The sequence below is a fragment of the Anabrus simplex genome, chromosome 3, assembly GCF_040414725.1.
Source record: "Anabrus simplex isolate iqAnaSimp1 chromosome 3, ASM4041472v1, whole genome shotgun sequence".
Lineage (NCBI taxonomy): Eukaryota > Metazoa > Arthropoda > Insecta > Orthoptera > Tettigoniidae > Anabrus > Anabrus simplex.
In genome coordinates, this window is record NC_090267.1 from 512647269 (window position 1) to 512662717 (window position 15449).

General features: G+C 41.2%; 1 protein-coding gene across 1 annotated transcript in view; it reads left to right on the forward strand.

The window, feature by feature from the left end:
* LOC136866594 (transforming growth factor-beta-induced protein ig-h3) overlaps positions 1 to 15449 on the forward strand; it is a 370348-nt gene that overhangs the window by 181138 nt on the left and 173761 nt on the right. The gene's annotated exons all lie outside the window — the stretch shown is intronic.

Below are 15449 nucleotides of genomic sequence, written 5' to 3' on the forward strand. Positions count from 1 at the left end.
TGCCCGGTAATATTGGGAGCGGATTTCATATCTGCTACGGGTCTAGTGATCGACATTCAGAGCAAGTCGTGCACTTTCAAATTTGCTAGTAATTGTAAAATTCCCTTGCTAAAATGTAATTCTGTGTCATGTTCATCTGTTTCGCCTACCCAGAATGAGATGTTGTTAGACCTTAGATATCTACCTGAGGAGCAGGCTGATAGTATTCGTAAGTTATGTCAGTCGTTACTGACCTTATTGAATACAATGTTGAGGTTACGGATTCGATACCCGTTAGGTTTCCACCTTATAGGTTATCTCCACCTAAAATGAAGGTTCTGAAGGAGATCATCGGTCAGATTCTGAAAGATGGTATAATTCGACCCTTTAAGTCGGCATATTCATCGCCTATTTGCCTGGTTCCGAAACCCCAAGGTGGCTTCAGACCTGTGATTGACTGTAGAGCATTAAATTGGAAGGTGGTGTTACAATCGGTGCCTAATCCCGACCTACACTCTTGTTTTTCATGGTTTCGGAAGCTAAGTTCTTCACCATCTTAGACCTTAATCAGGCGTACAATCAGATCCCTCTAGCAGAAGAATCAAAATATCTAACAGCTTTTGCCACGGACTGGAACTTGTATGAGTACAACCGCGTGCCTTTTGGGCTCCCAACGGGAGCAGCTGTGCTTACCAGACTGCTGGACAGGGTCTTCTCTAACATCAAGTTTGGATACTTATACCATTATCTTGATGATGTCGTCGTATTTACTGAGACCTTTGAAGAACACCTTGATCATCTGAAAGAGGTCCTTAATCGCCTTCGTAAGGCAGGGTTAACTGTGAAGTTAGCTAGGGTAGCCTTTGCTAAGCCTTCCTTGTCGTTTAGAGGGCAAATGGTGTTTCCATTGATCATTCTAGAACATAGGCCATCCGTGATTTCAAACCTCATAAGGACATCAAAGGTATTGCCGGATTCATAGACATGGTGAATTTCTTCAGGAAATTTATTCCTAACTTCGCTAATAGAGCGACTCCCTTGAACTAACTTCGTAGGAAAGGCGTCAAATTTGAGTGGGGGCCTTCTCAACAAGCCGCTTTCTAAGACCTGAAATTAGCTCTTTATAATGCCCCTGTTCTTGCTATGTCTGATTTCTCGAAGAAATTCATCGTTCAAACCGACGCGTCGTCGTCGACGGTGGCTGCTGTGCTTCTTCAAGAGACTGAACTCGGAAGGCGACCCATCGCCTATGCGTCTAGGACACTATCAGCTCAAGAAGCCAAGGGTTTGGCAGTCTTATATGCATTAGAGAAGTTCCGACTCTACCTGGAACACGTCAAGTTCGACTTGGAAACAGATAACCAAGCCTTAAGCTGGGTCTTTGCTAGGCCGTGTCGTATTGGTCGTATAGCCCGTTGGGCCATCAGAATTTCTGCCTTCCAGTTTGATGTTAGGCATATAAGAGGAACTGAAAATGTTGTAGCGGATGGACTAAGCCGCATGCTTACTAATGATGTAGAGACCTCCGAGGAAGATAGTTCTTCTCTTTCCACGCCAATACCTTCGGGCATTAATGCCATTCTAACCGATGCCCCCATGTTGTTTAGGGACACTGAAAAATATCAACGTGAAGATCCAGTGCTGGCTCCTATTATGGAAACCCTTTCTTCTGGGGAACATGACGTCCCTTATGTGTTGAGGAATGGGGTTTTATGTTGCCCGCCGAGGCAGGATCAAAAGATGAAATTTGTGGTTCCAGCTGTTCTTGTACCTATGATCTTCAAGTACTACCATGAGACCCCATTAGGGGGGCATTTAGGAATCTTCAAAACTCGAGAAAAGATCCGAGAGATGTTTATCTGGAAAGGTATGGACGGTGAAATTCGAGAATTAGTAAAAGCTTGTAAATCTTGCTAGCTCAGTAAACCCACCTTGTCCACTAAGGTAGGGCTATTATCTTCTCATCAAGCGTCGCGCCCCATGGAACGCCTCTATATCGATTACGTAGGACCCTTCCCCCAATCAAAGGGGAATGCCAACAAATTCATTCTCGTGTGTGTAGATGGGTTCACAAGATTTTTCTGCTTATTTCCGACTAAGCTGGCTACCGCTCAGTCCAGTTTATGATAATGCTAAAGCCTTTACTTCCAATCTCTTCCGTAAATTCTGTTTTGATCCGTCCCTCTCTCATGTAACTACTTCGGCGTATTATCCTCAACCATCTCTGGCGGAGCGGGTCAATCGTAATCTGAGATCGGCGCTCATTGCGTTTCATCATGTTGATCATTCGAGGTGGGATACATCCCTGCATTGGTTGGACTTCGCTTTGAATTCAGCGGTTCATGAACCTCATAAGTTTACTCCAACTTCTTTGATGTTTAAATTTGTGCCTAACGCGCCGCTCTCTAACCTTTGGTCACTCAATGATATTCTACCAGAGACAATAGATCCCGATAATATTAAAGATTTTTGGAAGAAGGCTAAGGCCAGTTTCAAAGTTTCTCATGAAAAGGTTAGGGAAAGATATGATCGTGGACGGAGGCCCACCAATTTAAAAGTAGGAGATCAAGTCATAGTTAAAAACTTTGTTCCCGCGGGCAAGCTTGTCCCCAGATTTCATGGGCCAAGCATCATTTTGGATTTTTTGACATCGGTTACCTTATTAGTAAGCAATCCGGCCACAGAGAGGATCTTTAGAGTCCACATCTCGCAGATAAAACATGTGTAACATCATTATTAACTTAGCCTTCAACATTTAGTAGCAGTTCGAAAGTTTATATTTTTTGAGAGGCCTTCTGCCCCAAATTAGCATGTTTTGTTATCTATGTAAATTGTATGTATGATCTTCTCTCGGGTTTTCTTGCTGTCAATTCCTTGGTGGCCATTACCAATCCCCCGTCTCCTGCATATCCACACTAGTGGCTAAAAGAATAAAAATATCCTTCCACGTCGCTTGCCCTTCAGCATCACCAATAAAGATAGTACCCTCTATTCTCAAGTCACCAACAACACTTTTCTGTCGCCGAGATCTTACTGTTTCAGTGTCCCCGCAGCCGTTTGTTGTGGTACCGCCACTGAGGTGGGGTACGGGCCCACTCCACTCCCGTGATGTCTGCTTGTGTACGGCGCGCCGCAGTCCATCTCCCGGCAAGGGCTGAAGTGCGGCGCCCCTATCGCCAACTCATCTGGGGACTGTACATACACTTCTGATCTGCGGCGTCCTTCACCACGACTACACCTCTCATAGTAGCGGGAGAGGTGTACCTGAGGGTATTTGAGGGGTCTGGGCGACCTCAACTGGATATCGGCAGTGGCGACAGGTCTTGCCGTCAAAAATATTCACTTGTACCTTACCTTCTATGACTACAAAGACACTCTTCAGCTGAAATTTAATAAGTTTCTACCTATAAACAAAAAAAAGAATATTTTTTTCCTTCGAGATGAAACTATAAATTCTTCTGTGTCACCCCTTGGAGGACATTTGGTTGGGGGGGAGGTCTGTACTGGGAGGTACACCCCAACGCCGCGCATTTAAATGTTGAGCCTAATGGAACTCCTCTACGGGAGGAACAGTGAACTTGAACAAGACCTTCTTAAACTTTTACTCAGAAGATGTCACTACAGTAATTTGACGTAAATTTGTTATTGTGAAGTTTCCAGTACTGTGTGAATTTCTACTTGTTTTGTTAGCCCTTTATCAAGAAGTTTGAACTTTCTTCAACATATGTCACTGCTCAAAAGCTATGATCATGCACCCTTGTGCGAAGTGGATGAACTTCGATTTAAAGAAGTTTTGTATTCAGAAGTTTTTTCTTTACTAAATTTCGTTCATTCATTTCTGGGTTGGCAATATTGATCTTTTCTTTCCGCCAATTTTGAATCCAGCCAATCCCTAATTTCTGTAAATAATTTTCCACCTATCACAGGTTTCTTGTTCGATTTTGAGTTTTACCTTTTGAACTGACCAATTAAATTGAGTGGGTGTGACTGGTGTAGTCTTGAATGATCTCGAACCTTCCCTGAGGGTTTATAAACTGCGGTTTTTCGCATTTCTTGGCCAATTGATCAACGTCCATCTGACTGTGTGTGTGCTTAGCAGGAGGCGGGCGGCCTCTTTCGTCGGCAGCTAGTACATCTGCAAGGTAATGGCCACATAACATCTTTCTTTCTTGCTAACTCCGCAATTTAACCCGAGGGAAAGGTCCGACTCTTTAGTTATGTAACCAGCTTTTCTAAAATGTAGCCTAACTTCTTCCGGATAATGTAGAACTTCATAAAATCTTTAACTGTAAATCGGGGATAGAGAATGAATTACCCTCTCGAGCTCCCCTTCATCTTGATTTGAGGTGACTACGTTTTGTAACTGTTTTTCTTCCTTTTCCTAATGAATTAATTTAACCTTATACGAGTCACCTCAGTAGTTTGGGATTAGCCCTTTCATCGGCCTAGAGCCCTTTAGGTTTTTTAAGTGTTTATTATCTCGGAGCGCAGTTCGCCTCCATTCTGTTTGTGTTTCGGGCCGTTTATTAACCTGTTCTTTTCCGCAAAGGCCCTATAGATTGGGTACGAGATACCCCTGTTTCAAATTGTAACTTGGGCCATGGAAGGCCAGAGAGTGTAAGATTTTCAAAATTGCCTCAAGGATGCTGAAGGAAACGGAGAGCCTGTTAGCTCTTTCGCAAGTTTTGTAACTGTAAAGTGTGCCTTTAGGAGGCTAGATATTGTAATTTAGGGAGGAAGTGCTCTTGAATTAGGGGACTTCTGCCCCTCATTAAATAATACCTCTTCCTCTTGTAAAATTGTAAAACTAGGGGCTCAAAGACCAAAGCGTTAAGCTTCTGAGTCGTGGAATTTTCCGAATCTCGTTTAATGATTGCTATTTGTACCTGTAATATTGTTATGGAAAATTGTTAAGTTTGAAGTTCTAAAAGAAATATAACATTTGTTAAAGTTTTAAATCTATTCTTGACATTGTAGTTAGACCCATTCACCCCAGCACATTCTTTCACCTCTGCTTTCCACAGATACCCCTGAATAACAACAACAACAACAATAATATAATAATAATAATAATAAATAAATAAATAAATAATAATATCCACCCACCAAGGTATTTCTTATGTACGTACCGTTAATTATTATTATTATTATTATTATTATTATTATTATTATTATTATTATTATTACAACTAATGAAAATGGCCTGAAAAACAAAGAAATCTGATGCCAAAAAATGGAGACTGCATCGCGACTAACCCAAAACAAAGAAACATATATCTCCAAGTACACAAAACTAATACAATACAATAATCAAACCAGAATGTCTTTATGGATCAGAAACGCGAAATTGAACACAAAAGCAGACATTGAAAGCAGGGTGAAAAAGGAACACAAAATCAGAAGAAAATGCTAGGCCAAAAACTGGCAGGGACGGACAATACCAACTCAGAGCCAACAGGAGTAAAGACAAAAGAGACACAATGAAGTGACCATCCATCCATACCTTACATCATATCCTGCACTGTTGCTAGGGTTACACTTCCGACATAATCTCCATAATGGAAATTTTCGGGGAACCCCTGCTCCATAAGACACATTTATGTAAAAATTTATCGAATTCCGGGTCATTTCCTTTATAGTCCGTGTCTCAGGGCAGGACGGGACTTGTGTGGCCACTCTGGAATCTGGTAATTTGATGCTCAGTTTGTGGGCAGCAAATTGTGCTCTTTGGGCGGTATGAGGTACCGTGGGTTGCAGTAATGATCGGTTATTGATATTGACTTTGACCTTCATTATGCCCACATTAGGGAGGGCGACGGGATCTCTGGTTAATGACCAGAAAGGTCTCGCGCCGTAATATTCAGTGCAGGAGTTGAAATAATAAACTCATGGAATACAATCAAGATGTAATGCGGACGGTCATTACCGATGAACTATTTTCAAATATTTCTAGCAGAGCTAAGCTTCAGCTTGCAACATGCAATTACGTCAATTTCCCTAATAAGAATTTTATAATAAAAAGAGATGGATGTGGTGTTTGTGTGTGTGTGTAACGGTTGGTATGGGTAGGTATGTGTGTCGTATTTTAGGTAAAGTATGTACGCTCAGAATATGATCTCGCCATGCACCAGAGTGGGAATGGTAAGACAATACACCAAGAAAACACAAGGCATGAACTAGGATACTAATCCAACTGACGCAGTACCAATCAATGCACGTGATGGCGTACCAAAAAAAGGTGTAACAACTCTCCAAAAAAATATAAGTCCGCCCGTGCACAAGTTCTCAGGTAGTTTTCAATTTTCAAGGTGAAAGGTTTTTAGCAGAGCGCATAATGGAAGCATTTTCACTGAGTCCATATATTCAGAGGAACCGAGGTAGGTACAAAATTTATTTTGAGGGCAAGGAAAGGCGTACGACAACCCAAAGAAGAAATAGTTTTTTTCATAATAACAATATATTAGCAAAAACACCCAGAAGAAACATTTACAAGCCAAAGAAAACAACAATCATCCATAGGTCAGTTAGTTCTGACTTCCAAAAGAGAAAAAACAGATGGGACGACCATATTGAAATTCTAATTTGGTTTTAAAGAGAACAGCTAGACTCGAAACCTTCAATAATTATACAACCTCTTTTACATGAGGAGTGTCCTACACAAGGAAAACAGAAATTTACGCATGAACACAAAAAATATTAAAATTTGAAAGACATATGGGCCACTGTACAATAATACATGTAGGAGAAAAAAAGGGGGGAGGGACGCGGAATAGGAAGGTGGGGAAAGGGGAGGGACGTGAAAGAAAACAGTACCAATGGCTGCCAACAGGGATTTGGAAAAATAGGACCAGCCAGTATCGATGAAACTCTAAAATAGCAAGCAGAAGCTAGGTGATAGTTCAATTGATTCTATTCATGCGTTTGCTCGGCAAAACAGTTGAATTTCAATGGTTCATATCGCAGCGATCACTTGACGTAACACAAAGTCCAACTTCGGAGTGAGATGGTAATGTAGTTCCAAAGTAAGGTACCGCTATCAATAGCTGCAGTTAGCTTATTATTAACATGAACTGTCATTGGTAGCCAGTAACGGCAATTTGAAAATTAAGGAAGTGCAGCATTAGAAGAAAGTTCAAAGAACAACAAGGAAATGAAATAAATTAAAGTTTTCGCTCACCCGTCCAGCAGTCGTAGCTTTTCAATGGTATACAAAAGCACATTTCAAAAGAAACATTGCACACAGTCCAGCTGGTAGCAAAATAAAACCAAGTCCTCCCTCCACACAAATCGTCGTGTTCATCCCAACTCGCTGCTCAAGCCCAGAGCAGGCCAATTTATATTCAGGTAGAAGCGTCCAGAAAGGACGAGAGCATACAGTACCCAATGCGCAACGAAGCGGTAGGGGAAGGAAAGAGGGAGGGTAAGCAGCACGAGCAGTTGAAGCTGGACGGGCGAAGAGAGCACAGGCAGGTTAGTAGCGGCATATGCAGCGTAGTAAACGTAGAATCCATAAAACAGTAGAAAAATTCGGAGCACGTTATATACTCCCAGCAGCCGGAGAAATCCGAAGGATTGGGTGTAGAAGCGACGAAAGTCCATTGATGCTCCAGAGGGGCGCCGAACTCAGGAACACGAAGAGAGTGTCGTCGTCGAGGAGGCAAAAACAAAAAGCAAGAACAGGCATGAGTTACAAGTAAGAAGAGAAGAGAAAAAAAGGGAGGGGCAGAGGGGAGGGGAATAAAAGAGAAAGAACGATCCGGATCGAAAAAAAGGGAAAGAAAAGGAGAGGGGTTACAAAAAGGTTTTACAATAAAAGTTACAATATGGATATATAAGTGGCCGTACAAAAATTTTACAAAAAAGTTAAGTAAATGAAAGTACAATGACAAAGGAGTATTTAATAAGATGGTGTCCCATAAAAAAGGAAACCCATCAGGGGAAATAATCGATGGGGGAGCCGGAGGAAGTGACGAAGTGTGTGGAGGGAACATGACCGGGTGAGCGAAAAAAAAGCAAAGATATGAACCACAGAAAAAAAGGGAAAGAAAAAATGGGGGGGGACATGGGTGAACAAACGCAAGTAAAGAAAAAACAATAGTACACTAGGAAAAAAAAAGATGAAATGAAGTATAAATTGTCCTTCCCTGCGGCAAGCCAAGGGGTTAAGCGGAGAACTTTTTTAAGAGGGAAAATGAGCCTTACGAATATCATTAGGATTGTCCAAGGATTGCAGCAAAGCTGTAACAGGGGACGGAAAGGAAAGAATGCGAAAGGGCCCAAGCCAACGGGGAGAAAGCTTAGCAGATAAGTGCTGAGAGGAGGAACTGATGGGATGGTTTTTGAAGAGAACTAAATCCAAAGGTTTGAAGGTGGGAGAGCGAACGCGAGAATTGTAAGTTTTTTTATGGAGGTCTCTGGCATGAAACAACTTATTGAGAGCATCTTGCAAATGATCAGGGGTGAGAAGATGAGGTGGAGTGTTCAACAAAGAGGACAAATCCCATGTCAAAGAGAGAGGGGTGTGTAATTCACGGCCTAAAAATAATTTAGCCGGAGTATAAGAGGTTGAATTATGAACAGTAGCGTTTGATGCCAAGGCAAAATAAGGCAATTCGGCATCCCAAGTCCGGTGATCATGTGAATGAAAAATAGATAGAAGGGATTTTAGATTACGATGATAACGCTCAACGATGTTAGCTTGAGGGTGGTAGGGGGAAATATTGATTTCCTTAATCCCATGAGAAAAACAAAAATTATAGAAGAGTTTAGAGGTGAAAACAGTAGCATTATCAGACACCAACATTTTAGGAATTCCAGTGATGGGGAAAATTTGGGTAGATAGTAAGTTAATAATTATCTGGGAAGAAATAGTTCGTAAAGGACGAAGAACAATAAATTTGGAAAAACCATCGAGTAAGGTGAAAATATAAGAGTTAGATTTCGAAGATTTTACAAGAGGTCCCACGATATCAACATAGAATTTCTCAGCAGGGTAAGTAGGGGGGGAGGCAGCATAATTACCATAGGGCTGATGATTGGGGGGCTTATGTTTCTGACACAAGTCACATAAGCGGACCCACGAATATACCTCTTTCCGCATCTGAGGCCAAAAGAACTGAGAAGCAAGACGAGCATAAGTTTTAGACATGCCAAAGTGACCCCCAACAGGGGATCCATGGAAACACTGAAAAACCATTTGTCGGAGACTGGAAGGGAGAACGAGACGAGGAGTGGCGCGCGGAGTAGGTTTGAAAATTAAGAGCTGATTGTGAAGACGAAAGGGTCCAGAATAATCGGGAGAAGAAAGATCTTGACAAAGTTTTTGACAATAAGGATCAAGTTTTTGATGATCAAGACATGATTGAAAGGAAAGGGGAAAATTGATAAGGGAAGAAATAGAAGTAACAGAGTTAATAGGAAGTTGATTAAGCTCAGAAAGATGAGATGAAGTATCATCAAAAAGCCGAGATAGCGCGTCAGCAACAGAATTATGATACCCGGAAACGAACTTAAGAGAAAATTTGAAACGGGATAGGCGAAGCAACCATCTACCGGTACGTCCAATTTTGGGGGCATTATGTAATAACCAAGAAAGGGCCTGGTTATCAGTACTAACTAAGAATTCGCGATGGTCTAAGTACTCCGCAAAATGCTCAATGGAAAGAATGAGAGCTAAAGCCTCCCTTTCATACACAGAATATTTACGTTCAACGGGGGTAAGAAGACGACTGAAATAAGCAACAGGTAAAGTTTGATCGTTCTTCGTCTGCTGGAGAACAGCACCTATGGCAACATCGGAGGCGTCAGTGGAAAGTTCAAATTTAAAATCAAAATCAGGGATTTGCAAAAGAGGGGCCTGAGAGAGCTTAGATTTTAACGTATCAAAGGCGGTTTGTTGAAGAGAAGACCAATGAAATTTGATACCTTTACGTTTAAGCAGATTGAGGGGTTCGGAAAGTAAAGAAAAATTGGGAATATATTTGGCATAAAAACCAATCATCCCAAGAAAAGAACGTAATTGCTTAAGATTAGAGGGAGGAGGTATTTTGTGAATGGCAGAAACTCTTTCAGGGTCGACAGCCACCCCCTGTGAACTTAAGATGTGACCCAAAAATTTAATAGATGTCTGGGCGATAAGGACCTTAGAAGGGTTGACAGTTAAGCCGACTGAGCGGAGGCGAGTCAATACTTCACGAACATGGAGTAAATGGGTTTCAAAATCTGAAGAATAAATAAGAATATCATCAATAAAAGGAAATAAGTATTTATATTTTATATCAGCAAACAAGGAATCCACAAACCACTGCATAATTTGTGAGCCAAGATTCAAACCGAAAGGGACTTTTTTGAATTGATATAGTCCATTCGGGGTAATAAAAGCCGTATAGCGAGAACTAACGTCATCTAAAGGAATTTGATTATGAGCCGAATTTAAATCAAAGATGGTAAAAAACTGAGCATTTGAAAAATGTTGAAAAGCAGATTGCAATTTTGGCATGGGATAGGCATCATAGAGGATGCGAGAATTTAATTTTCTATAGTCCACTATAAAACGAGAGGATCCATCGGGTTTATCGACGATGAAAGCGGGAGAGGCATAATTAGAAGATGATGGAATAATAGTCTCAGTTTGAAGCATTTGGTCAACTAAGGCATTCAAAATTTTCATGCGAGGGGGACTCAAAAAATAAGGAGAAGAACGAACTGGGGTAGGATCAATAAGATCAATGTGAGCAGAAAATTTTTTTACGGTGCCCAAAGTGGGGGTAATGACATCGGAAAATTCTTCAAGTAAGGACTGAACGCGGTCAGAATGAACAGAATTTATAGGTAAACATGTAGAGGGATGAGAAAGAGGGAAGTCAAAACTATGAACCAATGGAATAGACTTAGAGGAAAAATGAAAGGAGTCCGTAGAGTTGACCGAATCCAATATAAGTCCAGTATGGGAAAAAAAATCAAAACCTAAAATAATAGGTGATGATAAGGTCTGAACAACCAAAAAGGTAAAAGGCCAAGAAAAATCTTGCATCTTAATATTCAAGGAAATAGCACCAACGATTTCTAAAGGTTGATTGCAGGCAGAAAGACAACGTACAGTAGAGGGAGAATAGGAGAGCTGGGGACATAAAGATTGCAAAGATTGAAAAAATGGCAAACTAACAAGAGAAACAGCAGCACCAGAATCTAACAAAGCAAGAGAAGGTAGGTTATTAACGGTGACGAGAACATGAGAGGTCGGAGGTAGGAAAGAGGTAGAACAAGGCGAAAAGGAAGAAGAGGTGAAGGGAATGGGTGAAATCATAGAGGTAGGACGAGGTGTCTGAAGAGTGTGGGAAGGCAGATTTTCCCCATGAATACGCCGACTGCCTAGCGGCGAGGGGGAAAGGCGTTTCCCACAGGCAGAGTGGTGCAAAACTTAGAAATATGACCCGGTCCTTTACAGCGAAAACAGACAATGGGGGAACGAACATTAGAAGGACGCAGAGCAGAAGATGATGTGGAGGAAAAGGAAGACGAAATAGGCGGTGGTGGAACGGAAGAATAGTAAGAAGTATCGCTTAACGCAGACAAAGCATGAGATTGAGCCAGATTATATAATTGAAGCATAGAAGTTGGAGGGTTCAGTGCATTAAAACGTTGTCGAAAGGAGGGAGTAGCATAAAACTGAACAATCGAAATTAATTCAGCAACATTATGGGCAATATTTAGTACATCACTATAAGTAGTGATAGAATCTAAATAATCATGTGCGGATTCAGTCGGAAGTTGGTGACGACGAATGAACTCGGTACTGAGTTTAAAACGTATCTCATAAGGCAAAAAATAATTATGAATAGCATTACGTAACTCATACCAGGTGGAAAAATGAGACATGTTATCCAACCAAAATTAAGAAAAAAAACCCGTGGTCTTAGCGGATAACAAACCAAGCATTTGAGGAAAAGAGGCTAAATTGAGATTGAGAAATTTACGAACAGAGAAAAGCCACATAGTAAGGTTACGAGGATCAGTCGCTATTAACTGCGGAACCTGAAGTAAAGATTGTTTGATAATATGAACATTCAAGGAACTGTCAACAACACTAAGTTGGGGAGAGGATGGAGAAGAATGGGGGCCTAGATCCGGAGCCATGTTGTGATGGTGAGAAAACGGGAAAGATTTGTGATCAGAAAACGGGTTAGTAGATGAAGGAGTCGAAGGATAAGAGAAGGAACTCGGAGGAGTAGAAATAGAAAAAGAAATCAAGTCATTGACGGGAGGGTTAGGCAAAGAAAGATTATGATAAGTAGGAGGGGGAGAAGAATTGTCGTCACCCAAAGGGAAATTATCAGAGAAGCATGCCATAATGGAAAATTTGCTAAAAGAAATGGAGTAATAAGAGAAAAAGGTCTGCTACCATTTGTGGTGTATTCGAGTGAGTGTGACGTGTGACGGTTGGTAAGGGTAGGATAGGTCTGTCGTATTTTAGGTAAAGTATGTACGCTCAGAATATGATCTCGCCATGCACCAGAGTGGGAATGGTAAGACAATACACCAAGAAAACACAAGGCATGAACTAGGATACTAATCCAACTGACGCAGTACCAATCAATGCACGTGATGGCGTACCAAAAAAAGGTGTAACAACTCTCCAAAAAAAATATAAGTCCGTCCGTGCACAAGTTCTCAGGTAGTTTTCAATTTTCAAGGTGAAAGGTTTTTAGCAGAGCCCATAATGGAAGCATTTTCACTGAGTCCATATATTCAGAGGAACCGAGGTAGGTACAAAATTTATTTTGAGGGCAAGGAAAGGCGTACGACAACCCAAAGAAGAAATAGTTTTTTTCATAATAACAATATATTAGCAAAAACACCCAGAAGAAACATTTACAAGCCAAAGAAAACAACAATCATCCATAGGTCAGTTAGTTCTGACTTCCAAAAGAGAAAAAACATATGGGACGACCATATTGAAATTCTAATTTGGTTTTAAAGAGAACAGCTAGACTCGAAACCTTCAATAATTATACAACCTCTTTTACATGAGGAGTGTCCTACACAAGGAAAACAGAAATTTACGCATGAACACAAAAAATATTAAAATTTGAAAGACATATGGGCCACTGTACAATAATACATGTAGGAGAAAAAAAAGGGGGAGGGACGCGGAATAGGAAGGTGGGGAAAGGGGAGGGACGTGAAAGAAAACAGTACCAATGGCTGCCAACAGGGATTTGGAAAAATAGGACCAGCCAGTATCGATGAAACTCTAAAATAGCAAGCAGAAGCTAGGTGATAGTTCAATTGATTCTATTCATGCGTTTGCTCGGCAAAACAGTTGAATTTCAATGGTTCATATCGCAGCGATCACTTGACGTAACACAAAGTCCAACTTCGGAGTGAGATGGTAATGTAGTTCCAAAGTAAGGTACCGCTGTCAATAGCTGCAGTTAGCTTATTATTAACATGAACTGTCATTGGTAGCCAGTAACGGCAATTTGAAAATTAAGGAAGTGCAGCATTAGAAGAAAGTTCAAAGAACAACAAGGAAATGAAATAAATTAAAGTTTTCGCTCACCCGTCCAGCAGTCGTAGCTTTTCAATGGTAAACAAAAGCACTTTTTAAAAGAAACATTGCACACAGTCCAGCTGGTAGCAAAATAAAACCAAGTCCTCCCTCCACACAAATCGTCGTGTTCATCCCAACTCGCTGCTCAAGCCCAGAGCAGGCCAATTTATATTCAGGTAGAAGCGTCCAGAAAGGACGAGAGCATACAGTACCCAATGCGCAACGAAGCGGTAGGGGAAGGAAAGAGGGAGGGTAAGCCGCACGAGCAGTTGAAGCTGGACGGGCGAAGAGAGCACAGGCAGGTTAGTAGCGGCATATGCAGCGTAGTAAACGTAGAATCCATAAAACAGTAGAAAAATTCGGAGCACGTTATATGGACTGATATACATGCATTTAGTTATGCCTTTTAATCGTTCGTGCAATAAATCAACATTTATAATAATACTAAATAAGATAAAATAATACGAATTATAAAAGGAACTCTAAGAAATTCATGGCACTACAGCCCCCATAGGCTTGGGCCTTCCAAGCAACCGCTCCTCATCCTGAAAGCTACAGATTATGAGCGAGCCCGAGACAGCGTAACAAATCATCTCGACCGTTATTCTTGACCTTACCGTCCGATAGCTTCTGAATTGTTCTCCAGTACGCTGACTGCGCCACGAATCAGCCCTCAGATCCAGATAAAATTTCCTGATCTGTCCGGGAATCGAACCAGAAGCCTAGAACCCAGGGTCCCGCGGAAACGAAATTAACTACACTGTACACTCTGGTGGGGATATAAGTGCCTTCGTATTGTAATGCGTACAACACGAATATTGAGCCTGGGAGAACACAACCCGCTCTACAGCTGTGAGGCACAGGTGTCCTCGCACAGGAATGGCACACACAGACTGCTATTCTAAGGTACACTAACCTAAACCATGCCAAACTAAACTTTACAGATCGCCAAGGAGGCAATTTTCATAGCTGTGCACAATCACTTTTTTCCCAACGTGTAGCAAACAGTCGTTTCGTGTGAATGGCTTTCGTGAATTACCTCAGTACAGCAGCTACTATATTGCTTAATTGCTTTTGTGTTTGTTAATTATCAAGGAAGGCAGACCAAAGGATAAAAGATTGAAGAAATAATATATTATTAAAGGGATATAACCATGAAAGGCTTCTATTCACAACAAACAAATGAAAATCTTGAAATTGATTTTACGTATCATTTATTGCTTTTACGTATATTTTTACTCTACATTGGATACTTCATATTCATTCTTTTAAATATCATTCTCGTAATTGAGGAAAGCAACGGGGAACTACCTCACTCCTCATTTCCCTCGTACGCCTCTTCAGTGATGCCTAGGCCATCTGTGACAGCTGATGGCGGAGCTGTTGAGGATCCAACCAGCCTTCGGGTTGATGGCTAAACGCACAACTCAGTAATAGAGAGAATTTCATGAAGCTGTTCCTGATTTAGACGAAAGTGTTTTCAATATTCATCATTTCCATGCAATGTTTAAATTCCCCCAAATTTAACGTATACGGAATCTTCTACTCTTTCTTTCTTTCTTTCTTTCTTTTTCTTTCTCGACAGAGGCCAATAAAAAAGCTTTCTCTTCAATTAATCCGCCATCTTCAAACGGCTGCCTAGCCTAGCATAGTTTAGCTTGTGGTTTGTTCGTGACAAAGCACTACATAGCTTCGCATTGCTTAACCCAGCTTATCTTAGCTTTCTGTGTGGCGGTCTTTAAGCCGGCAACTTGTCTGCCCTCTACGTTAAGTAGTTATGCATACCTTCCAGGCGTTATACATACCGATAGGAACGGACTTGTGCCCCCATCAGGTATGACTATAACTTATATTCAAAGCAATGGAAATGAAAGGTTCACAGTGATGTTCTTCTTATGTTTCCTCCTCAGTATTGCCT